The sequence below is a fragment of the Canis aureus genome, chromosome 7 (genome assembly GCF_053574225.1).
Source record: "Canis aureus isolate CA01 chromosome 7, VMU_Caureus_v.1.0, whole genome shotgun sequence".
Lineage (NCBI taxonomy): Eukaryota > Metazoa > Chordata > Mammalia > Carnivora > Canidae > Canis > Canis aureus.
This window is the reverse complement of record NC_135617.1, coordinates 23,421,506-23,447,215: the sequence shown is the minus strand read 5'-3', so window position 1 is coordinate 23,447,215 and position 25,710 is coordinate 23,421,506. Positions and strand designations below refer to the sequence as shown.

The 25,710-nt window shown below is 41.3% G+C and overlaps 1 protein-coding gene and 1 pseudogene across 5 annotated transcripts in view; both read right to left on the bottom strand.

Annotated features, from left to right (window-relative positions):
- The window catches only part of BACH2 (BACH transcriptional regulator 2), a 359,196-nt gene that overhangs the window by 50,823 nt on the left and 282,663 nt on the right, over positions 1 to 25,710 (bottom strand). The window lies entirely within an intron of this gene.
- Positions 1,404 to 1,504, bottom strand: LOC144317925 (U6 spliceosomal RNA; annotated as a pseudogene).

Sequence of the window (25,710 nt, the reverse complement as noted above, 5' to 3'; positions counted from 1 at the left end):
CCAACTCTTTCTTCCTCAGATACATTTACCTTAAAAAGAAACCTATCCTAAGCAAAACTGTGAAATCTCAGGTTATACTTTCTCTAGTACATCTTAAAATAAACACAATAATTTGTAAAAAGGTTCCTCATATACCACTTGAGATCATTTCACGTCCATGTTGTACTACACAAATTCATATTTTGAGAAATATTGGGATTAGGATTCTGGCTAAGTGCTGACATAGAAGACATTTGGCCATGGCCTCTCATATTATCCAGCCTGAAACACAGGGAAAGGACAGTGTGTTACTTCCCCGTGGTTGTGGGGCGGGGGTGGGATGGGGTGGGGAGTGAAGTAGCAAAAGGTGGTAAAGTGTTGGTAGACATGAAGTGTTAATTCTTGATCGGCAACAACATCATTTTCTTTTCTGGGGCTAGTGAGAATCAGTGGATTAACATTTACAAGGTGCACAGAACTTTGCAAGTGTCTACTGCAGCTATCAGTCCCTTGGAGGGAAGCAAACAACTGAGGAGGAGGCACCCAGCCTGGAAGAGGCCGACGGAGTATAGGCTTGTGGGTGGCCTAAGGGGGTCCTGTTGGCATCTTCTGGCCTGTATGCTGACAGGCTACCTCCTCTGTGTGTAGCCCAGGACTCCAGATGCTGTAGTAAGGTGGCACCAGTTTGGTGAGGGTGGGAATGTGAAAATTCTCCTATCAGCGATGCACAGATGTCGGAACTCCTCCATTCCCGCTACTGGCACAGGGCTGCCTCTGGGGCCGCCACATGAGATCATCTGAGTTGGACTCTCCAGGGACTCAGCTGGGCGGCGCCTCTACAGCTTTTGTCAGAGGCTTATTTTTCTTGCAAAAAAGGAGAGAAAAACCTGACTCCCCAAATGAAGGGGACTTTCTGTAACCCTCCTGCCATTTCCCTCTCACCTCTATAGTGTAGCTGAGCTCTTAGAAAGCCGGTGTTAAGGCACTTCAGCAAGAAGCCAGGCCACTGAGAGCCCCCTTCTACCAGCTGTTAATGGTTGTCGATGAAAAAGGCAGACACAGGGCTGCAACGAACGGAGCCAAAAATAACCCGACAGCAGTATTTTCCAGGATTCAATCATTTCTGGTGCTGGAAAGAGGGAGCTTGAGGAACTGAAGTACAGCTCTATGACCACAGTGGAGAGGCTGGAGGGACGAAGGCCATCATGGGCTGATGCTCGTATAACCTAGTCCTCGCGTAGCAGGACCTGTAAGGGCTTTCTCAGGAACCCAAATCTGAGAAAGACTAAAACAGGAAAACGGGAAGGCAAGGGAAGGAGGACTGATGTTGGAAGGGAACTGACCTCAGTCCCCCTGCATTTTAACTCCGGGGCCATGCACTGGGGGAGCTCTGTGAGGCTGGCTCTTCTTGGCGAGTGTGTGTGTTTGATATGGTACACTGTAGGAATTTATGTGTTGTCCTTACACAGGGCCATACTAATCTTCTCTGTACGTTCCAGTTTTCGGGTATGCGCTGCTGAAGCGAGTACTTCTTGGTGTGTGTTTTTTTTTTTTTTTTTTTTTAATTTATGATAGTCACAGAGAGAGAGAGAGAGAGAGAGAGGCAGAGACACAGGCAGAGGGAGAAGCAGGCTCCATGCACCGGGAGCCTGATGTGGGATTTGATCCCGGGTCTCCAGGATCGCGCCCTGGGCCAAAGGCAGGCGCCAAACCGCTGCGCCACCCAGGGATCCCGGTGTGTGTTTTTAATCTGTGTTTCATTCTGTGGGATTTACAAACCCATCCCATGATCAAGACATGGGATGTGCTAAGGAGACATATTTCTCCTTAGAAACCCTGCCCTTGACTCCTAGCCTGGATGGGGTTGCCTCCCTACTCCCTTTCCACTCAACAGGATCTCTCTTTAATAGAGATTTGTAGCACTATAGGCTCAGGAACTCAAAGTTTTTGTTTTTCTAACATCCTGCCTCCATTTCTGCTTTTAAATCATATATCAATCTTATCAGCCATTTCCCCAAGAATTGTAGTTACATTATTGTTTTTTTGGTTTTATTTTCTTTTTTTTTTTGAAGATTTTGTTTTTGAGTAATCCCTATACCCAACACGGGGCTCAAACTCACAACCCTGAGATCAAGAACAGCATGCTCCACTGACTGGGTCAGCCAGACGCCCTATGGTTTTCTTTTCATTTTTACAATTGTATACACATAATAGAGGAGTCTTTTCCCTGGTATTTTCACTGTCATTCAATTCAGATGTGCATGTGGCACTCTTAAATCTTTCTACCTGCTCTCTGAAAGTTTTGATACTCCTCGAGAGTAAAACTAATAAGCCTCTGAACAGCACTTCCATTTAAACTGTATACTTGATCTTTCTGGGCTTGGCAAACCATCACCCACTCAGAACCTAGACAGGAAAGTGGCAGATGATTCAAGCTTCATTAGGAACAAGTCATGCCAAAATAACTTCATTTCTGGTTTTGATAGGATTACTGCTCAGAGAATGCGGTAGAAATAGCATCCCAGGATTTCAGCAAGGCAGCTGATATCTCTTAGGCCACTCTTTGAATAATATGAAAAAAAAAATGGGGTCTGGAAGATAGTAAAATTAAATGACCAGTAGCTGGATGATGGATCAATGTCAACGTCAACCTGAAGGAAAGTGTTTGGTGACGTGACCCAGGCTTCTGTTGTCTGCTCTGCTGTTTAAGTTCTATACCTGACTAGGAAAAGATGTGAGTGGCAAGCCGCTCAGATACTTCAGGAAAGACAATCAAGATTCCAAACAATGACCACAGACTAATATTATGGAGTAAAGATTCACTTTAACAAAAATAGAAATTAAATTCTCTATGGGGATTAAAAAAGTGAACTTTAAAAGGACAGGATGTTAAAGTGCTGGCTTAACAAGGTGAGTCAGTACAGTGACACAGATGCCAGGAAACTTAATGCAATCCTGGGCTACAGCAAGAGATGCATAATGCAGGGACAGGGTAATAACTTTACCCTTCAGATCACATCGAGACTCTAGCATTTAGTGCTGTATGTTAAGAGCAACAAGGATCATGATGAGCACTGAATCCATGTGATATACGGAACCAAGCTGTTAAATCCAGAGAAAGCAAGATTTACAGGGCCCACATAAGAGCTGCCTTTAGAGAGCTAATGGGCTATTACGAGAAGAAGAGATGAAATTTGTTCTCTTTCATTCCAGAGGGTATAAATAAGATCACAAATAAAACTGTAAGGGATGTAGATATCTGCTAAAAGTGAGGAAGGATTTTCTAGTAATCACTGATGACAAAATGGAGGCAGCTCTGGAGTGGTGGTGAGCTCCCCATTGCTGGAAGTGTTCCAGCAGAGGCTGGAGAGCTACCTCTATCATTTTAATAAAAGCATTCCAAACTGGATGGGAGATTGGACTAGATGATTTCTAACATGCCTTATTTTCTAACCTGTAATCCTTGACACTCCTTACCATTTCTCCACAATAATTAAGAGTTATGATTCTTAGTATTCCTTAAACACTTGATACAAAAATTGACAAGGAAGAAAGACAAGGTTGATAGTATTTTCATTTACTCTGGATACCACTGGCAAGATATATGGAGTTGGCAAAACAAACAGCTTTCTTGAACTTCCCCAAGTCTCCTGTGAGTCTATGAATGACATATCCTTCAACCTACTTTAGTTTGGAATGCTGGCCTAGTCCAACCAGTCTGCTGAGATCATGTACAATTTACAGGGAACACAGGGAGTCTTGATAGAATGTAATGGAAAGCAGTATTAACAAAAATAAAGAAGTCAGTGATTTCCTAAGTGTGTTAGTTTTCAAAGGCCATCATACCTATTCAACAAAAATTCAACTGTATAGTTACAGAACCTTGAAATTAAACAAATGCAGACTTAGCAGACTGAGTTTCAAGACATTTATACAGGCATCATTTCCAGGCATGACTTTCCCTCACTGAACAAGTAAGCTCCTTCTATTTAGACCTGCCAGGGGAGCAAGTGTAGTCAATCACATGGGCCTACAATTTTGTTTGAATGGATAGCAGCATGCCTCATCTTGTATTTTCCTGCGCTTGACAAAATAACAGCCACTTAATAATATCATGAAAGTCGTACACACCCTGCCATTCTATACACCTTGAAAATGGCAGGAGAAAATAGCCCGAAGCCTTTCCTCCTCAATAATCTCTTGGACAGGGTTTAGTACTGAACCAGGTAATCCTGAAATCTTTGCTAATGAGAGGAAAAGAAACCAGATGATCTGACCACAGGTAGAAGAGATGGAGGACACAAGGCAATGAAAGCAGTGAAATGACGTAACTCTAAAACATGGAAGTCAGTACTGTGATTTACTCATGGTTGATACTTACGGTAGATATCTCTATTTTATCAAGAATGGTCAGAACTTAGGAGAGAACACAGCTCTGTACCAGCAACCTGAGGCCAAAGCAAAAGAGATGCTCATGCAATGATGGGGCCAACTAGGTTCCTGGAGATCACCCATCCTAGCTCCTGTGTAGCCATCTGTTTCCTGTGCTAGTGCTTAGGACTCAAATCTGGGTTGGAATTTTTTGGACAGTTTTCCCAGGTCTGTGACCTTGCTATCTCATTAATGATTCTAACTCAAATTCTAGACACAAAGTTGAGATGAACAATTGAACTAGGGCTTCCTATTGTGGAGCTGGCAGTGGAGGGACCTTCTCCTGACACTGGCCTTTGATCACAGATGGCCATGCTGGTACAGAGCCTGCCCCTCTAAGTTCTATTAAGACAGAACAGGAAGAAAGCCTTGGATGCTAAGATGATCATGCTCTTTCAGAAATCTTTAACTCAAAGCAAGTTACAATTTCAAATAATATCATACATTTTTTTTTCCCCAAAAAGGATTGAAGTAAATCCTAAGATCCAAAAATAACCTTCTAATACAGACTGAGGAACCCACAGGGGCCAGACTCTATAGGACCCAGGGAATTATACAATTCAATACCTGGTTAGAAAAGGGGCCCACAAGTGTGTATGAAGCATAAAAGAGGCTGGTTTTGGACCAAGAGGCAATTGTATTTGAAGTAAGTAACAGTAGGAGCTGAAATAGAAATTTGTGCCAAGTAGAGCTGCCCTAGACTGCTGCTTGACATTAAGCCTAGCAGAGGACTACCCAGTGGGCATGCTGGGTATCTTAAGGGTGACTCTGAAGCCTTTTCTTATCATGAATGGTGATGATGACCATGAATGGAAGACCCCTGTGCCATGTACCAGGTACTCACTCCCATCCTACTATCCCCGGGAGCTAGGTTCAGGGTTTTAGGAACTTACCCAGCACTAAACTGGTTGGTGTGCTTCCAAGAGGCTACTCTCTCTACTCATCTTGCTACCTACTGAAATCCAAGCTCTTAAATAACTACTCCTGGCCAGAGCAGGAGTTGCCTGAGATAAAGAAAAAGAGTGATTCTGGGACTAGGTATCCTGGATTTTCCAGTAATCGGTTATGTGAGCCTGAGTATGTCATATTGCTCCTTGGTCTTTCTTTATTTTTTTTTATTATTTTTTAAAGATTTTATTTATTTATTTGACAGAGAGAGAGCGCGCATGAGAGTGCACACACAAATGGGGTACAGCAGGCAGAGGGAGAAGCAGGCTCCCTGATGAGGAGTGGGGCTTGACCCCCGGACCCTGGGATCATGACCAAGGCCAAAGGCAGACACTTAACTGACTGAGCCACCCAGGCACTCCATCCTTGGTCTTTCTTTAAAAGACAAAATTACATCAGGTCCCTTGTGCAGATGAGCCTTTAAAGGAACTTAAAAATGTCTACAAAATGCTGGAGTTTTTACACATAGATATATAGGCACACACACCATATGTATGTGCATCCTGTAGAATCATGCGGAGGTGGTAATAGAAACATCTATGGTCATAACATAAAAACTTTACCCCATGGGGTAACAGACTCTGCCTGTTTGCTATGTCCTAAGGCATTCAAGTTTTAGAACTTGTGTATTTTTCTTTCCATGGAAATAATGCTGCTAAAGTAGCTTTAAAAAAGCTGTGGTAAAAACCATGTACCTTAAAATTTACCATCATGGTCATTTTTAAATGTATAGTTCTGTAGTGTGAAGTATATTCACACTGTTGTGGAACAGATCTCCGGACTTTTTATCTTGAAAATCTGAAACTCCGTAACCATTAAACAACCCCCTCTTCCTCCCCTTACCCCCCAGGCCCTGGTAACCACCAATCTATTTCCGTTTCTGTGAATCTGACTACTTTAGATACACCATATATGTGGACTCATACAGTATTTGTCTTTGTGGCTGGTTTATTTCACTAACATGACTTTTGAAATAAATCCAAGGAGATGGGAAGAAAAGGTCTGAAGAATGAGAGGGAGAGGGCGAATCCACCTCCCCTCTGCTTCTGGTGTTAGCTAGAAAGGATGGTCTCCTGGAGTGTCCTCTTGTGCTGGACCACAGTGGGTAGAATGTACTACAGCTGCAGAGAGAGGGTCCTCCAGGCAGAGTGGGTTCAAGGCCTACCATCTCCACCAACAAGTGTCTACGGAGGGCCCCATTTTAAGTACACTTTCTGAAGTCCACAGAACCTCAGCAATTTTTCAAGAATTCTCATGAAAAGCTCTCAGCATCTTCCTGGGGGAGGAAGAATCTGAATAAATAAGGCTTCATTATTTTAAGAGCAGCCTCTGTCGGAATCTTGGCGGGAGAGCAGAAGAGGCAATGGAATGCGAATGAATAGTTTCAAAGCTGCCAGAGCCTGCTCTTGAGGAACGAAATATGCTTAGAATGTGTGTCCCTGATGGATGCAGGCGTGGGGCATAGAAGGAAGGGAAATTTGGGTTCAAACTGAAAGACAGCCTGTGGAATCTGGTCACATGTCAAAGGGGTCATTGGCCAAAAATGTCTGGGAACCACTGTTACACTCCAGCTGAACCTTGTAGGGCCGCTCCCACCAACGCGGCCTCACATGTCACTGTGAATAGGGCCATATCTTCAGCACGAATTCCTCCTTTCCCACCGAAACTTCCATTCAGCACCCAGAACCAGGGAGGCCCTCTACAGCAGCTCCATGTGGGAGCTAGACACCTTTTCTTTCTTTTTTTATATATATATATTTTTTTATTGGAGTTCAATTTGCCAACATATAGCACAACAGTTCTCATTCCATCAAGTGCCCCCCTCAGTGCCCATCACCCAGTCACCCCCACCCCCCGCCCACCTCCCTTTCTACCACCCCTTGTTCGTTTCCCAGAGTTAGGAGTCTCTCATGTTCTGTCTCCCTCTCTGATATTTCCCACTCATTTTTTCTCCTTTCCCCTTTATTCCCTTTCACTATTTTTTATATAGACACCTTTTCATCTGAGCTCACAGAGTTCACTCGCCAGTAGGTTTAATTGTAAATAAAAACATTCTATAAAAAGACTTACACAAGGCAAGCCTAATTATCCTTGCACAAGCTTGCTGTGAGATTCCCAATAGATTTTTAGGTTTTTGCCTCTTCGTTCCACCTGACTGCTGAACATCCCTTGATCTTGCCATCCACCCACCCAAACCCTTGTTGCCTCTCTTAAATCTGCTCCTTGGGTAGACTTGCCTTCGCACCTCAGTTCAAGGCAACTCCTATCCTTCTGGTTTTGTGGCCAAAAAGCTCAGTCATCTTGGATCCTTTTCTTTCTCTCATATCCCACTTCTAGTCAGTTGGTGGGAACTTTGGCAGTTCTGCCTCAAAACAGAGTCAGAATCCAAACCTTTGCATTCCCTCCCTGCTATGTTCTTGTACAAACCACCTCTTGCTTGGGTTATCGTAGGAGATGCATAACTAGTAACCCTGCTTCTGCCCCGGTCCCTGTGCAGCTCGTTCTCCAACCCACCAACCAGAGGCATCCTTTAGAAACATAAGCTGGATTACATCACTTCTAGCCAGAATCCTCCAAAAGATTCCCATTTCTCTGAGTCAAAGCCAGTCACTAAGCGGCCCATCAGGTGCCATGATGAACTGTCTCCTCCCAACTCTACTCTCACTCTGATCTCTGTGTATTTCCTGCTTGGTGAGACCTTCCTGAACTACTGTATCTAAGATTTCAACTCCCGTCCTCATTATTCCCTTCCCTGCTTTATTTTCCCCTGTAACACTGATCACCAACTTACACTGTCCTACTGTTTATAAACCCTGAAGGGAACATACCTTTGTGAAGGTAGAGGGCTGATCTGTACACAGTAAGTGCTCAATACAAATCTGTTGAATGGATGAACAGCTCCTTCTGGCCACTCAGGTCTCAGCTCAAAGGCCCCCTTCTTGGAGAAGCCTTCCCTGGCTGCCCTACCAAACACTGCCTCTCCCTTGATGGCTATTCATCATATCACCCTGTTTATTTTGCTTCCAGCACTTAACCACAATCTAGACTTATCTTGTTTTCTTTTTTGTTTTCCCCACTAAAAGACAGGCCCAGAAGAACTCCAATTGACTCTGTCCTATCCCTTGCTATATCCCCAACACTTAGACCAGGGCTTGGTACAGAGTAGGTGCTCAATGCATGCTTCCTGAATGAATGGAGCACTTTCATTGCAGAATCAATCCACATTGATTATTTGTTTGCCCTGAATTTTTTAACTTGGAGATTTCAATCTATAGGGAAAAAAAGCAAGAGATGTACATTTATACCATTAATCTAGAGCCACCAACTGTTCAATTTTGCTAAATGTGTACACTCTCTATTCTATCAATGTGTATACACACACACATATACATTTCTTTTCAGAACCATTTGAAAATAAATCATGACATTTCACTTCTGAATACTTCAGCATATATCTCTTGAGAATAAGAACAGTCTATATAACAAAAATACCATTTTCCTACCCAAGAAAAGTAATGTTGATATAACATTGTAAACTAACATACAGGTAGTCTATCTTCAGGGTTTCTAAATTGCTCCAAGGATGTCATTTACAGATTTTTTTTTCCAATCTGGGAGCTAATCAAAGGTCACGTATTGCATTTACCTAGGATAATCCCTCATCATTTTGACTTTCATGACACTGACATTTTTGGAAAATTCAGGCTAGCTGTCTTGAAGAATGTCCCACTGAGGCTGTCTAGTCATAGGACCAAATGCAAAACTTAATCTAATTTATCCTTTTATTCTGTGTGGTTAACCAACGAATTTAAAACACAGTGAGTTCATTTTTTCTATTTGTTTTAAATTTTTAGGTTTGCTGCTTCTTGTCCTTTTGCCTAAATTTAAACCTTTTGACTATGTAAAACATTTAAATGGTTCAAAAGTCAACCTCAAGTAAAAAGATATATTCAGAGAGTCTCTCATCTCAAACTTTTTTTTTTTTTTAATTTTTTTTATTTGTTTATGACAGTCACAGAGAGAAAGAGAGGCAGAGACACAGGCAGAGGGAGAAGCAGGCTCCATGCACCGGGAGCCCGACGTGGGATTCGATCCCGGGTCTCCAGGATCGCGACCTGGGCCAAAGGCAGGCGCCAAACCGCTGCGCCACCCAGGGATCCCCATCTCAAACTTTTCACTCTCTTTTTACCCCCGTTCTATAGGTCACTCTTTTTTCATAATTCTTTATCTTTTCTGTTTCTTTTTTATAAAGTCTGAAAATGTGTGTATGTGTTTATGAGTTATACATATACTTTTATATATTATAAATATATATTCTTATTTTCCCTTTTTCCTTGCACACAAGGGAGCATACCATATATAGTGTATGTGCTCTTCTGCATCTTATTTTTGCCTTCTAAAATATATCCTGGAAATTATTCCATATCAGTGCATGGAGCTCTTCTTTTTTTCTTTCTTATGACTGCATCATACATGGTTATGTGGTTGTACATATGTGCATAATGTTGCACATGTGTTGTTCTGTATTTGTACAAATCCATCTTTTTTTAGTGCATTGTTATAGACTGAATTACATCCCCCACCAAATCCATAGTTTGAAGCCCTAATCCCTCATGTGGCTGTACTTAGAGATGGGGTCTTTAAGGAGGTAATTAAAGTTAAATGATGCCATAAGGTGAGGCCTTAATCTCATAGGACTGGTCTCCTTATAAGGAGAAGAGATACCAGTGCTCTCCGTGTACAGAGGAAAGGCCATATGAGGATACAGCAAGAAGGTGGCTGCCTACGAGCCTCAAGCCTCCAGAACTGTGAGAAAATACATTTTTGTTTAAGCTATCCAATCCGAGGTATTTTCTTATGGTACCCTGAGCTGACCAGTAAGTACATGAGTGTTAGAAGAATTAAATACTATAGACCTCCCATGTAAACAAACTGAAGTTGATTTAAGAAAAAAATCACTTAAAAAAAAACTTAAAAGAAGAGACATTTCTGGAGGTCCCTGAGGAGGAAGCAAGGAAGAACCAGTGCTCTGTTGGCCACAAAGTAGGTATTAGTTTGCCTATTAGGTAAAAGTTGTTTTAAATGCCAGCATGAGCCTTACAGGTGCAGATCCATTCGAGCATCACTTTCTATTCTGACTCACTCTTCTGAAATTTCAATCATACACGTGTCAGTTGTCTTATTCCAGATTTTGGGCATGATGAAGGGGAATCACCTTATTATTGCAGGGCTCCCATGAACTGATGCAGGGGAAATGTGGAAAGGAATGAAAGCCGAGTAAGTTCCAGGGGATCCCGGGGGTCTAGGCTTTTCAGGATCAGGGGGTGACTTCGTTGTGTCTTCTTTTAATAAAGCCCAGTTAAAGGTGAAAGAAGCCTTTTACTGTTAGTTTTGTAAAATGTCACCATCCATCTGATTAAAATAAAAACATGTCCTTATTACTGAACATTCTGACACATCTTTGTCAAAGATTTGCCTAACGTAAATACTAAGGTTATTGAGTGACTTCCCAAAGCAGACCTTTAGAGATATTTATGTATGTTGGAAAATATCTATGAAAGGATGCTCCTTTTATTCAGTTTCAGTACTTGAACACCAGGCTGACAGGAAAGGAGAGATAACTCTTCGCATCCTCTCCATCCTTCATAGCTGCATCAGATTTGAGGGAAGGGTGAGACTTTTTTTTTGTATATTTTTTTTATTGGAGTTCAATTTGCTAACATCTAGCATAACACCCAGTGCTCATCCCGTCAATGCCCCTCTCAATGCCTGTCACCCAGTCACCCCAACCCCCCCCCACCTCCCTTTCCACTACCCCTTGTTCGTTTCCCAGAGTTAGGGGTCTCAGGGTGAGACTTTTCTTCTCTATCTGGGAATGCCTTAGGGTTAGAGACTTGGAAAATACCTGAGATGTTTCCATCTAAAATAACAGTAGTGATTTCCAGAGGTGTCACTCTAGAAAACATACAGGAAGGCAAGGGCATCTCTAAGTTTCAATGACCAAGGTAAACTTAAATATGAAGAAAGGTCCTAAACTTTTAATAAGAAGGAATTAGAAGCAACCTATTCCCTTTATTGCTTGTTGGTTTGATTTTCACTTAACCAATGACACCGTAGATACCAGTCTGATCAGCCTGATTTAAGGACGTTAGTTTCTAAGGGGAATGCAGATCCCTGAACTGGACAGAAGGGACCAGAAAGCATGAGGGCAGCACTGGTACTTTTAGGGAGAAAACCAGTGAGGCCCACAGAACCTCTGAAATCATATATAAAGTCATATTTGAAGTTTTATTCTTCCAATGCTATGCTCCATCCTTCATTAGGTCTTCCTTCGTTCCTTTCCTTCTATCCACTGAACTGTTCAAATAATCCTTTTATTACTACAAAAATGTAATAATGCACGCTGTAGGGAATTGGAAAATGCAGACAAGCAAAACAAAATACATCACATTCTACCACTCACAGGTCACCACTGTTAACATTTTAGCACATGTCCCTATGGCTTTTTACACACACACACTCTCTCTCTCTCGTGTTTTTTAACCAAACAAGATCATACTGGGTGTATCATTCCCCAGTCTGCCTTTTCCAGTTATCACCACCTTTCCATTTTAAGAAAACTTCATCTACTTACCTAGACTACATTTGAATTTCTCCAATTTCCTCCCAAAAGTTACAAAACTGGTTGTCCAAACCAGTAACCACTCCAGGACCATATACTGCATCTGGTTTTTAAATCTGTTAAATCTTGTTTAATTTAGCATAGTCCCATTTTTATGACACTGACTTATTGAAGAAATTGGGCCATTTGTTCTGTAAAACGTCCCACCCCCTTGATTTGACCTGTTGCTACCTTCATGGTGTTGTTAAGCCTATTTCTCTAATCCTTGATTTTCCTCTAACTGGAAGCTATTCTATAAAAGGCTTTGAGGTCAAGCTATGCATATACATTGGGGATGATGTGTATTTTATGAATGTGTGCAGCAGAAGACATCTGATACTTGGTTGGCCCACCAGTAGTGATGCTCAGATTGATCCCTGCCCGTGTAGATGTGCAGTCAGTGTGTGTGTGGTGTTACCTGGTGTGTCTGTGTGTTGCTTTGTACTACAAAAATGTCCATCAAACACTCACCACCATGGTTTTAACCCTACGTGATCACCTTTCCCGAATCTGTTCCTGGCGTTTAAAAACATGTGATACCAGATTATAAATAACCCTGAAGCAGGGACTTAGTGCTCTAGAAATTTGATATATCCTTGTGGGTCCTTGTATGCAGGTGTGCTAAGTAAGACTTGATGCTCAGAGTATCATTTGGGAGGCATACTCCCTTAAAAGGTGATTTCGGGAGCACCTCTTCATGCATCTGCAGTGAGATAAACTGCTGGAGATGAAATATTTCCCAAATTACTGAAAGGAAAGTTAAAGCCAGTGATTCTGAGTAAACCTCATTCTTAGTAGAGGAATCAGCAATAGAGGTCTAAGTGTTGGAGTCCACCTCAGTCCCTGCCTGCCCCCTTTTTATCTTCTCTTTTCTGAGGAACATCACGTCCTGGTGATTTCAGCCATCACCTACATGCCAGCATTCCTAATATTTGTCTCTTCAGATCTGTACTCAGTGTCTTGGGTATATATAAAGCACCATAGATACAGATCAAGGTTCCATGGCCTTTTTCCCCACCTGTGTGTTGTCACAGCGAATTTTCTGGGATCTGTGGAAGGTGTTATCATTCTCTCTGCCCTTTAACCAGCGTACAGACCTTTCTCAGCTCATGCTAGGATCAGGGTGAGTCTCCTAGGGGTACCCTCTGTCAGGAATAGTTTGTCATTCCATCCATTAACCATTCCATTGCTAAACAGATATTCCTTAAACTATTTTTCATCACCTTATTTCTTGGCTCACATTTCAGTGAATTTCTCTTGCTTATCTGACTGAAATTAAATTCTTTTGTCTCAATTTTGTTCTTTCATAGTAAGGTCCCATGTAATCTGACCGTATTTTTTTTAATAATAAATTTATTTTTTATTGGTGTTCAATTTGCCAACATACAGAATAACACCCAGTGCTCATCCCGTCAGGTGCCCCCCTCAGTGCCCGTCACCCATTCACCCCCACTCCCCGCCCTTCTCCCCTTCCACCACTCTTAGTTCGTTCCCCAGAGTTAGGAGTCTTTTTTTTTTTTTTTTTTTGAGTTTTGAGTTAGGAGTCTTTATGTTCTGTCTCCCTTTCTGATATTTCCCGCACATTTCTTCTCCCTTCCCTTATATTCCCTTTCACTATTATTTATATTCCGCAAATGAATGAGACCATACAATGTTTGTCCTTCTCCGACTGACTTACTTCACTCAGCATAATACCCTCCAGTTCCATCCACGTTGAAGCAAATGGTGGGTATTTGTCATTTCTAATGGCTGAGTAATATTCCATTGTATACATAAACCACATCTTCTTGATCCATTCATCTTTCGATGGACACTGAGGCTCCGTAATTTGAACTATTTCCCCAAGTCTGCCATTTGTGCTAATCAAAGCTGGCTCCTTAATGTCCTGTGAATGCTTCATTTTGGGCCTTGGCTATGCCAGTGTCCTCTCCTGGAGGATCCCTCCCCACGTGTTCCCTAAAAAAGTCCTATCGGTCCTGTTGGTGCTGGGTTTAGGTGGTCTAAACTTCATGGAGGAGATGAAAGGAAAATCCTGTCCTTTCCCACATTACAAACAATGGCCAATGGCCAACACAACTTGGCAGCTACAACAAATGCTCTTGAGTTGTTCAGCTTTGATTTCATTGGTTTTATCTTGATCCTTCAACTATATTGCAAGCTCTTTGAAGGAAATGATCTTGCCTTATGTTTTTAAGTTAATCCTCTAAAGAAGTGACCTATGAAAGAGTTATGTGTTCCACCCTTCTGCTTCTATGAACTGCTTTAGTGAAGCCACCTTGTCCTTTTGAATACCTGCTTTAAACACATCACACATATACACCCCATCTCTTCTGAAGTAATTCTGTTTTTTTTTTTTTGTACCTTTTTCCAGTGCCTTGCATCTTACACTATTATACAATTCTCCTTTAATACAGCTGAAAACCCTCAGATGTAGGGAGGATACTATTTCTTCTATTCTGTGAGTGAGAACATCTGGTCAACATTTACTGTAACTGCCTTAAACAGAGGCATGAAGATACTTTGTTAAACAGAACTTTGAAAGGTCATCACATTTCTCCCTATGAACATCTTGTAAATCTGATGGATTTAAGTCACTCAAAAAACTTCCAGAGTTTCAAAAGGTGTGCTTCAAATATCTTTCAGTATCCTACTAATTTCCACAAACTATGAGGTTCTTACCCTAACTCCTGAAGTTCTACATTCCTAGTCTTTCCACCTTCCTATTACAGGGCACACAGTTCAATTCTTGGGCTACTACAGCTTCTCTAGGGAGAAGTTAGATTCCCACAGTCTGAGGTGTCTACTGGGAAGGAAGAAGCCCTCTTTATGTGGCAGGACCCTTGAGAGTTCTTTTAGCACACATTTTCCTGGCCTTTTAGTAATTTTTCTGTTTTTCCCTACCCTTCTCTTTTTGTAACTAATAAAAAACAAGAATAATAGGTCAGTTGTCAGGCATCAGAAAGCCTCTCCGGACAGATCTCTGAAGTGACTCACACACATAATTCCATTCCAACCCACGTCACTCAACATGGCTCAGCATACACGTGTGTGGCTGCTGCTTTCAAAAACCTGCTCTGCTCTACTCTGTTCTGGTTGCCGGGACCACCTTCACGAATGGTATCATCTCTATATTGTCTTTAGGAAGAAGAATCTGTCAGCAGCTTTTGAAAATAAAGAATTAAAAAAGAAAGCAACAGCAAAAATGAAGACTCAGAGAAGTAAAGAATCAGAAAAAAATGAGTCTCTAGGATATTTAATACATTCCTTTGTAGAGCAAAAGACAAAATGAGATAGTCGCTCCTTCAGCTGTAATTGTGACCTTCTGTAGCCTTCTTTTGATTTTCTTCTAAACACAGGAATCTTTTGTTGGCTAAATCCCAGGTTTTTTTTTTTTTTTTTTTTTTACCCCTGGGCCAACTTTTTGGCTTGCTTGGAAACAGCTGCCGGTATTTCTTTTTGCTGCCAGTCAGTCAAAAAATGTGCTCACATTGGAGGCCTGGCTCCATCCCACCCAGGGTGCTGAATGCATTAACTTTTTCACACACAGTCTTTGCCAGGCTGCACATAGAAGTCCATCTCAGACGGTAAAGCTCACTGAATCATCAGCTAGCTTGGAGTTGGTGCCAATGTCGGGTAGAGAGACTGTCAACATATTTTAGGAGTCTATGGCAAAGTGATAAATTTTTACTATATGCACCAAGTTAATAGGAAAAAGAACACTTCTGAGATATCAGGAAACCAAAAGTGCCATTATTTAATTGCTCCACTCTTGAAAGCAAAAACAACGCAACCTTTGATCTAGCCTGTGAGTTGGTTAAAAACCAAAATAAACAAGAATAGAAACATAAGGTATTTAACTGATTACTGCCAACAATTTTATTTTACTTTCTTTGTGCTTCTAAGAGCAGCCTTTTCTACTGACAACCACACACCACTCCAATGTCTGGATATGATCCATTTTATTAAGAAATTCCTGAATCAATTTCCTGGTTTATAGCTTGTCCAACCAAGAATCCAGGTGTTCTCACCATAAGAAGGGTCTCTTTCAAAAGCTGTCTGCTTGTATAACTGTACACCCAACAGAAATGTCATGGACACCCCAACAATAGAGCTGAAGCCTGAAGCAGTTTGGTGACATTCCAAGTTTTTGAATGGAATGTGAATCCATTAAGATTATTAGGTAACTTTACTGATATCCTTAAATTTGTGCCAAGTGTTAAAGCTGCCAAAGAAAAGACAGAATAAAAACTGACTCTTGGATTCCAACTCTGAGTATTTTGGTGTGGAAACTGTATTTTCTTGTAACTCATTTAAAAAACACACCATGATTTCACTGTTTAATTGCAATCTCAGTTTTCAGGAAGCAAAGAGAAACAAGATACATAATCGATGTTTCTCTTCCGTTCGGCTTTCAGCCTAAATGGTCCTGTGCTTTTATTGGCAAAGCAGGGCAGGTAATAACAGTGAACAAGAAACCTATTCTAAGAAGAACTGGCTCAAGTGAAGTACCACTACATCATGAGTGACTCAACCATCTACTTGAGAGTGATTACTCTGCAACGATGAAGCCATGCTAATTGGACAATGGCTTGCTGCCAGTTCATGTTGGCATGACCTACAATACCCTTGGCTGACGGCCATTATGTTTCTCTAGCACACTATTTTTTTTTTTTTTTGTAATCTGGATGGGAAGTGGAAATAATTTTTTAAAAACTCTCCCCAGTGCTATTTAACTTCTTATCATGAATTAAAAGTTTAATTAAGTACCCTGTTAAAGGCCCAGGTTCTATGATTAAATATGACAAAATAATAGTTATGATTACTAACCAAGTGACGAACTTTACAGCTCTGAACTTTGTCTTTAAAGCTATTATTAATTTTAATTGAAATAGCTAAGAGACTCCATAATAGGAGAAAGGAAGAAATGTAAGGGACATTTAATTTCTTTATACGGAAGAGGTTTAAAATGAACAGATGAGGCAGTAACTAATTTTATAAAATGTAATGCAAACAACTTTGCTGTCAAAGGCTTTGTTTAAATCCATTTAAAAATGTTAACTACTGAGGTCATCTCATATGATCTAGGGATAAATAGATATAGTGAAAAGAATCCTTAAACTGGCTTTGAAATCAGGTCACTTAAAAATAATTTTTAGATATGTCTTAGTTTTTGTCAACTCAACTCCTTCTACTATGCCAAAATAGGAGCGCATTTCTGCTAAGTTTCTTTAAATAGGACTCACTGGCCTCAGGATTTAAAAAAATGTAAGAGGTTTGGAAACAGCTTATGCATTTCAGTTTTAAAATTAGCTATTGCTGTGGCTATTTTCACACCAGATTTCCCTCCCTCTGTATCAGCACCATTGAGCAGCCTTTGGAGGTGGAATCACAATAGTATTAGCTCTTCTTTCCTTGGCTTTGCTTTATTACACCCCCATTTGAGACTGAGGCCCAGATTTCAGGGCTGGAAGTCACCTTTATGTTACTATAAATAAGTTCTGCCTTTAGGCATTTCAAAATTATCAGCATGATTCTAGGACTTGAAAACTTCTTACTTGCCAGCAAGTAGTTACCTGGAATATTTTGACTTATTATTTATTTGCTTTTTTTTCATCTGCTGCCAAGTCTCACTAATGCAACCTGGAAAATTGCACCACAGCTTTTAATGAGGATTCTGAGGTAAGAGCCATTTCATCAGAGAAGACTATGCTTTCCTTTTATGGGAATAATAACACCTCCTGTTTATAATAGCACCATCCTTCCAAGAAGTCTAACAGATCACATTTCATTAATCCGAATGGCAGCCCTGCAAGTCAAGCCGGTAACCAGTATTGCTACTCCCTACAAATTCACACTGATATTGAGGTCATTAAATGCAAATACATTTTTCAAAATCCTAAAATCTTTGGAAATGGTGAGAGAGCAATAATCTAAATCTTCTATGACTCGCTTGTATTCCAGGTTATCAAACAGCCCAGTGGTTCTACTACAGCTCTTTAACTGTCATCTCCTGCAAACTCTTGTAAGACCATTTTTTTTTTTTAGTATTTTATTCATTTGTTTGAGAGAGAAAGAGAGATAGAGAAAGAGAGCGCACGGCAGGGGGAGAGGCAGAGGGAGAAGCAGGCTTCCTGCTGAGCAGGGAGTCTGATGTGGGGCTCCATCCCAGGCCCCTGGGATCATGACCTGAGCCAAAGGCAGATGCTCAATTGACTGAGCCACTCAGCTGCCCCCTGTAAGACCATTTCTGAAGGCAGGAAGAATTCACAAAGATGAGTAGGAGAAGGAAGCTCGCTCCTCTTGTGAAATCCTATGGTTCTTTCCTTTCCTGACTGGTTTGCTTCCCATCTCTGTGGCCTTTCCCTAATCCAAACATCTCTCCTCTCTTTCTGACCAGTAGGATTTATTCTCTCTCTGTGGTAGGAACCTACAAAGTTCAAGGGCTATGAACTTACGGTACAGGGTCAGACCTCAAACATCATTTTCATATAAGGATGTGTTAAGTCGAGTCTGCCCACTTGCTCAGTAGATCCCATCCTCTTTCAAGTACCTAAGAGCATTTGTTTAGCAATTGGTCTTCCGTATCCTTTATTATCAAGTTTTCTCTCTCTTTGGCAACATTCCCATCAGCCCAAGTCTTAGGATGGGCTAGGCTGTGCTGAGGAAACAAACACCAACTCTTAATGGCTTAACATAAAGGTTTATTTCCCATTCATGTCAGAGTCTGATTTGACTCCCATGGCTCTTCTCCAGCAGTGACTCAGGGAGCTGGGCTACAGTTCCAACATCTCAGAATACTTGGAGTTCTTTGACACCAGTTAAATGGGAATAAACATGAAGAACTCATCCCTACTTTTAACTGTTTCAGACCAGAAGTGACCCACGACTTCCACTCGTATTTCTTTGGCTATAGCTAGTTACATAGTATGCTTGACTGTAAATTTGGTCTTCCTTTGTGTCCAGAGAAGAGAGGAAAACTGGATGTGGGTGGATACTGATCATCTTTACCACAGAGAGCAAACATGCTGGAATTTCTTCCCACTTAAAAAAAGCAAATTAAACTTTTAACACTATTTCCCTCCAGCTGCTGGCCCATTTTTCTACTTCCTTTAATTAGAAATCTAGCCTAAAAAATGTAGACTACCTTAGCGTTTTCACATTTTCTTTTCATTCTCTTTAGAACACAGTCACATTGGTTTTTGATCTCACTGCTCCCCTAAAAGTGCTCAATGAAATCACAAATGGCTTCCAAACTTCATCTTAGCGGTCTATTGGCATCATTTGACACAGTTGATTACTCTGTCTTCCTTGAAATGCTTTCTTTACCTGGCTTCCAGTACACTATATATTCCTGCTTTTCCCTCTATCTCAATGGCTTTTTCTTCTTGGTCTACCCCCATTGACTCTTCTTTATCTCTCTGACTTCTTAATTCTAAAAAGCCCCAAGATCCGAACCTAGGGCCTCTTTTTTCCTCTTCCTATCTACACTTACTCCCTTGGTGATGGTATTTTGTCTCATGGCTTTTAATATCCCCAATACTGCAGTATTAAAACTTCTATCTCCAGGCTGAACTTGTCTCATGAATTCCAACCATGCATATCCTACTGTGTACTAGATATCTCTACTTTAACACACGTCTCAGACTTAATGTGTATGAAATAGAACTCCTAATCCCCTTCTTACCACTTAAAACCTACTTCTCCCCATCTTCACCAATCCCAGTTAATGGCAACCCCATTCTTCCAATAGCTCAGACCCTAAACCTTGGAGTTCTCTTTAATTGCTCTCTTTCTCTTCTTCCATCCTATATCCATTATATAAGGAAATCTTGTAAGCTTCATTTAAAAATATCACCAGAATCTGACACTGATCATCACTCTACTGCTATCACTCTGATCTAGGCCATTCTATCATGCCTGGGTTGCTGCTGCCTTAGCATCTTAAGTGTTTCCTTTGCTTTTGCCTTTGCCCTCTCTTTCAATCTATTTTTTATTTCTTTTTATTTTATAAATTTTTATTTATTTATGAGAGAGAGAGGGAGAGAGAGAGAGAGAGACAGAGAGAGAGAGAGAGAGAGAGAGAGAGAGAGAAGCAGGCTCCATGCAGGGAGCCCGACATGGGACTGGATCCCAGGTCTCCAGGATCAGGCCCCGGGCTGGGCTTAAGGCAGTGCTAAACCGCTGAGCCACCCGGGCTGCCCTTCTCTTTCTTCTTAAAAGAGATTTTATTCATCTGACAGAGAGAAAGAGAGAGAGACAGAGAGAGAAAGAGAGAGAGAAAGAAGGAAGGAGAGGAGAGAAAGGAAACAAATAGGGGGAGTGGCAGGCAGAGGGAGAGGGAGAAGCAAGCTCCTTGCTGAGCAGGGAGCCAACGCAGGCTCGATCCCAGGACCCTGGGATCATGATCTGAGCTGAAGGCAGATGCTCAGCCAAATGAGCCACCCAGGTGTCCCTCTTTCAATCTACTTTCCTATACCAATCAAAATGATCTGTGAAACTTTCCAAAAGGCCTCTCAGCTCATTCCAAGAAAAAGTAATGTATTTAAAAGGTGCACAGAAAAATAAAATAAAAAAAATAAATTAAAGGTGCACAGACTGGCCCTGTTACCTGACATGCCTCCCCTCCTATCCTACCACTGGCTCATTCTGTTACTGTGTGTCCATCATGACAAGGCCATTTTAGCCTCAGAGGCCTTCCTTGCTATTCCTTCTGCCTAGGCCACCCAGATGTCAGCATGTCTGGCTCCCTCACCTCCTTCAAGTCTCTACTCAAAGTTATCCCCTTAAAAAGGTCCTTTTTAACCATCCTTTCTTTCTATCCATCTATCTACCTATCTCCTTATTGAGTATAGTTGACACAAAATGATACATTAGTTTCAGGTGTACAACACTGTCAACAAGTTTGTACATTATTCTATGTTTACAAGTGTAGCTGCCATCTGTCACCACACACTATTACAATATCAATGTTGACCACTGTATTTAAAACTGCAGGGATCCCTGGGTGGCCCAGCAGCGGTTTAGCACCTGCCTTCAGCCCAGGGCGTGATTCTGGAGTCCTGGGATCGAGTCCCACATCGGGCTCCCTGCATGGAGCCTGCTTCTCCCTCTGCCTGTGTCTCTGCCTCTCTCTCTGTGTCTCTCATGAATAAATAAATAAAATTTATTAATTAAAAAAATAAAATAAAATTGCAGAGCCCTGACATTTCTCAACCCCCTTCTGTTTTATTCTCAATCGCATCTAAGTACATATTGTATTTATATTGTCTCTCCTCCCTTTCCCTCAGTGGAATATAAACTCAGTTGTTCCCTAAGTTCATCCAATAGCTAGAGCAGTGCGCCCTGGCAAATAGCAGGGCCTTGATTTGTTGAATGAAAGAAATTTGTATTTGTTGAATGAATGAAAAAATGAGTGAGGGGACTCCTGAGTGGCTCAGCGGTTGGGCATCTGCCTTTGGCTCAGGTCGTGATTCTGGGGTCCTGGGATCGAGTTCCGTATCAGGGCTCCCTGCAGGGAGCCTGCTTCTCCCTCTGCCTATGTCTCTGCCTTTCTGTGTGTGTCTCTCATGAATAAATAAATAAAATCTTTTAAAAAAAGAAAATAAATGGGTGAGGAAACAGAAGCCCAAAGAGGCTGACTGGTTTGGTTAAGATCTTATATGAAATTAGTGCCAAGGTTCAGACTGGTTTTCCCAGCAACTCATGATGGGAATGAGGCTACTGCTCCTTAAATCTACAATTTTGCCTATTAATCTTCGTCAGTTTTGTCTAGGTGGTGAATGGGGTGAGGCCAGAGGGTTGGCTCTGTGCTCTGGGGTGGGTGTTTCGTTCTTTTTATCTTGGTCATGCACTCCCCAAATAACTCAATTACTGTTTCCCATCAATTCTCACCTCCCCCAAAGTTACACTCAGGCTAAGAACATTGTTGGCAAGCTGTGTGCCAGGTTTAAGTACTTTCTGTAGTATTGCACACCAAAACTACTGTCCAAAGATAATCATGACTATCTTATTGCTTCTTTAAAAGACTGGACCTAAGCCATCCCAGAGACATTAGCAGCTTTCATCTCCTCTAAAAACCTTCAGTCAAGGAGATTCCATAATTTCCTCATCGGTCTCTGTGCTTGGCAGTACTACTACAAGAACATTCTTTATTGCACCCTGTGGTTAAGTCTTAACAACAAATGCCTTTGCTTCAGAATCCTTCTGGGTCAGTTTTCCTTTTTGTTTAGCACTGAAAAAAATGAGATCTGCCCTAAAATGTTGAGAGAGAGAAGTGAAATAGAAAGCATAAGACAGAGATAGAAAGTGAGCCAAAGCTTGAAATATATTTATACCTAAGAGAGCATATGGTCCACCTGAAGGGGCATACTTACCCCTACCCAATAAGCTCTTTTCTGCATGAAACTTTCTCCTTCTCTAGAAGGTGAAAGACCATGGTTAGTAAACCCAAAGAAAGGTGGTAGAGCTTTGGCAATAATCTTATTTTTTCCTCCCTTGTTTTTATTTTTATTTTTTTAAAGATTTTATTTATTTATTCATGAGGGACAGAGAGAGAGAGAGAGAGAAAGAAAGAGAGAAGCAGAGACAGGCAGAGGGAGAAGCAGGCTCCATGCAGGGAGCCTGACGTGGGACTCGATCCTGGGTCTCCAGGATCATGCCCTGGGCCGAAGGCAGACGCTTAACCGCTGAGCCACCCAGGTGTCCCTTCCTCCCTTGTTCTTAAAATATTTATTTAATTTTCACAAATAAAAATTATATATAATTAAGGTTTACAATGTGATGTTTTGTGAAATGATCACCACAATCAAACTAACTTACATATCTAACACCTCCCATGGTTCTCATTTGTGTGTGTGTGCGTTTGTGTGTGTGTGTTTGGGGTGAGAACAACTGAGATCTATTCTTTTAGGAAATACAATGATATATTATTATTAACTACAGTCTCTATGCTGTACCTTAGGTTTCCAGAACTTACTCATCTTAGAACTGGAAATTTGTACCTTTTGAATAGGTACCTTTGTACCTATTTCCACTTTTGCCCCACACCCTCCCCGAAGCTTCTAATAACCACCATTTACTCTCTGTTACTATCATTTGGCTTTTTTTTAGATGCCACACAGAGTGAGATCCTGCAGTATTTGTCTTTCTATGTCTGGCTTGCACTTAGCATAATGTCCTCCAGGTTTACTCATGTTGCCGCCAACAGCAGGATTTCTTTCCTTTTTAAGACTGAATAATATTCACACACACACAGCATCTTTTCTTTATCTAGTTATCTGTCAATAGACAAGTTGTTTTCACACCTTGCCTATTGTGAATAATGCTGCAATGAACACAGGAGTGCAGGTACCTCTTCGAGATAGTGATATTTCTTTCAGATATATATCCAAAAAGTGGTACTGCTGGATCGCCTGGCAGTTCTATTTTTAATTGTCTGAGGAACCTCCATCCTATTTTCCAGAGTGGCTGTACTGATTTACATTCCTACCAACAGTGCACAAGGGATCCCCTTTCTCCACACCCTCGCCAATACTTGTTATCTTTTGACTTTTTGATAATAGACCTTGGCAATAACCTCTTAACAGCTGCTCTTCCTCTGGCATTCTGGGAGGGAGCCAAGCAGCCCCATAAGGATGGGGGCTAATAGGCAAACCCACTGTGGGCTCCATAACTTCTAAGGAAGCACACCCCATTCCTGCCCTCTGTACTCAACACACCGCAAGACTGAACTGAACTTCAGGATTGTGATGCCACTTCCAGCATGGTTGGCATCTAGCCCAAAATGGTCTCCATGACTACAGCTAAGGAGGTGTTTGTTGAGCCAACTTTAATACTAATGAGCAGTGGAGTAACGGCCTTGCAATGCTTGGCACATCGAACACTTTCTCTTCATCTCTTAGCACAAAATACACTTACTAATTATAAATTAAATGATCTGTTTTATTATTTAACTAAAGTACTAAGTTACAATGCCTTATGTCTTGCTTTTTGCTGATACACATTCTTGGGTGTGTTTTTCAATAGGGAGCCAACACTCAAGTTATATAAACTCTAGGGACTGTCATTCTATTTTAGAAAAAAAAACTAAAAAAGATAAAAAAAAAAAAAAAAGAGCAAGACATTTCAATTACTCCTTGACTTCCAGAAGGAGGCCTCTATATTTGTTTCTTTCCCTTTTAGTTTAGAGGTTATAGTGGGCACTGTAGTGGCTCTAATTTGCCAGTTATAGCATTGCCCATAGAAGTCAGGATTTTGGGATAGAACTGCACAATTGGATAACTAGATACCAGAGCTGGGTTTGGCCTAAACTAATCAACTTAGGGAGTGGGAGCGGCACCAGTATGTATCTGGAAGTTTCACAGTCCAAGAAAGAGTTTTTGGACTCAGCCATGAGGGTCCCCTGAGGAGCACAGAGGCTGGCTAGCTAGAGGTGTAGAAGTGGGCCAAGTGTGAACAAGGCTGGGACAAACCAGAAGATAATTTGAACTTGGTGACAGGATAATGATGAGGTTCAAAAATTTCTAAGGAGCTAATCAAATGTTTTTTTTCTTACATCATATAAACCAAATGCCGATTAGTTTTAAGCAGCTACTTTCCAAGGTAATGTTTGGGATGTTTGCTTATATACGACTTAATTCAAATTCTAAAGTCATTCACTGAGCTAAGTGGGACAATGACTGTAGACCTGCAAGGACATTTCAGTGCACACACAAGGAGACAAAAACAATGCTTAGCACTTGGGGCCACAGGAGGGTGCTCTGAGCAGAGGGAGTGGGGTCTTGGAAGGAGGCCTCAGAAACAATTACAGACCACAAAGGAAAGTACCACTGTGGCTGGCTTGCATGCCACATCAGCAAGATACCTACAAGCTGGGTTACTGACAATATGAGTTCATGTTTTATAGGAAGGAAAAAATATAATTGTATCTGAAGGCTTCAGGTTTTAATGGTTTGGAAATGTAGATAATGAAGAAACAGCAATCATTTTACATGACTAGGAAGAAAGAAAATCAACACCTAGCAAATTCCCACTTAGTTGGAACATAATCAAAAAGCCAAATAGCAAATTTTTGTGTGACGTCTATACAATGTGCCTCTTGCTTTAAAGAGTTCCTAATGCCGGGGCGCCTGGGTGGCTCAGTCAGTTGAGCATCAGACTTTTTTTTTATTTTTTTTTAAATTTATTTATGATAGTCACACAGAGAGAGAGAGAGAGAGAGAGAGAGAGAGGCAGAGAGAGAAGCAGGCTCCATGCACCGGGAGCCCGACGTGGGACTCGATCCCGGGTCTCCAGGATCGCGCCCTGGGCCAAAGGCAGGCGCTAAACCGCTGCGCCACCCAGGGATCCCGAGCATCAGACTTTTGATTTCAGCTCAGGTCATGATCTCAGCTTCTTGAAATCAAGCCCCTGGGTTGGGCTCTGGGCTCAGCAGGGAGTCTGCTTGAGATTCTTTCCCTCTGCCCCTTTATCCACACTCTTTCTCTCTCTCAAATAAGTAAATCTTAAAAAAAAAAAAAAATAGAGTCGGTAATGTCAAGGAAATAAGTGATTTTTAGGGATTTGATCTAAAGAAACTTTCAGTTATGCCATATGCATTTATATCCTGGTTTTCTTTAAATTTTACTGCCTTGGTATTGTATTATGATAAATAATTCAAGGATTTCAGAGTTTTAGGTGTTTCTAGGGGTAGA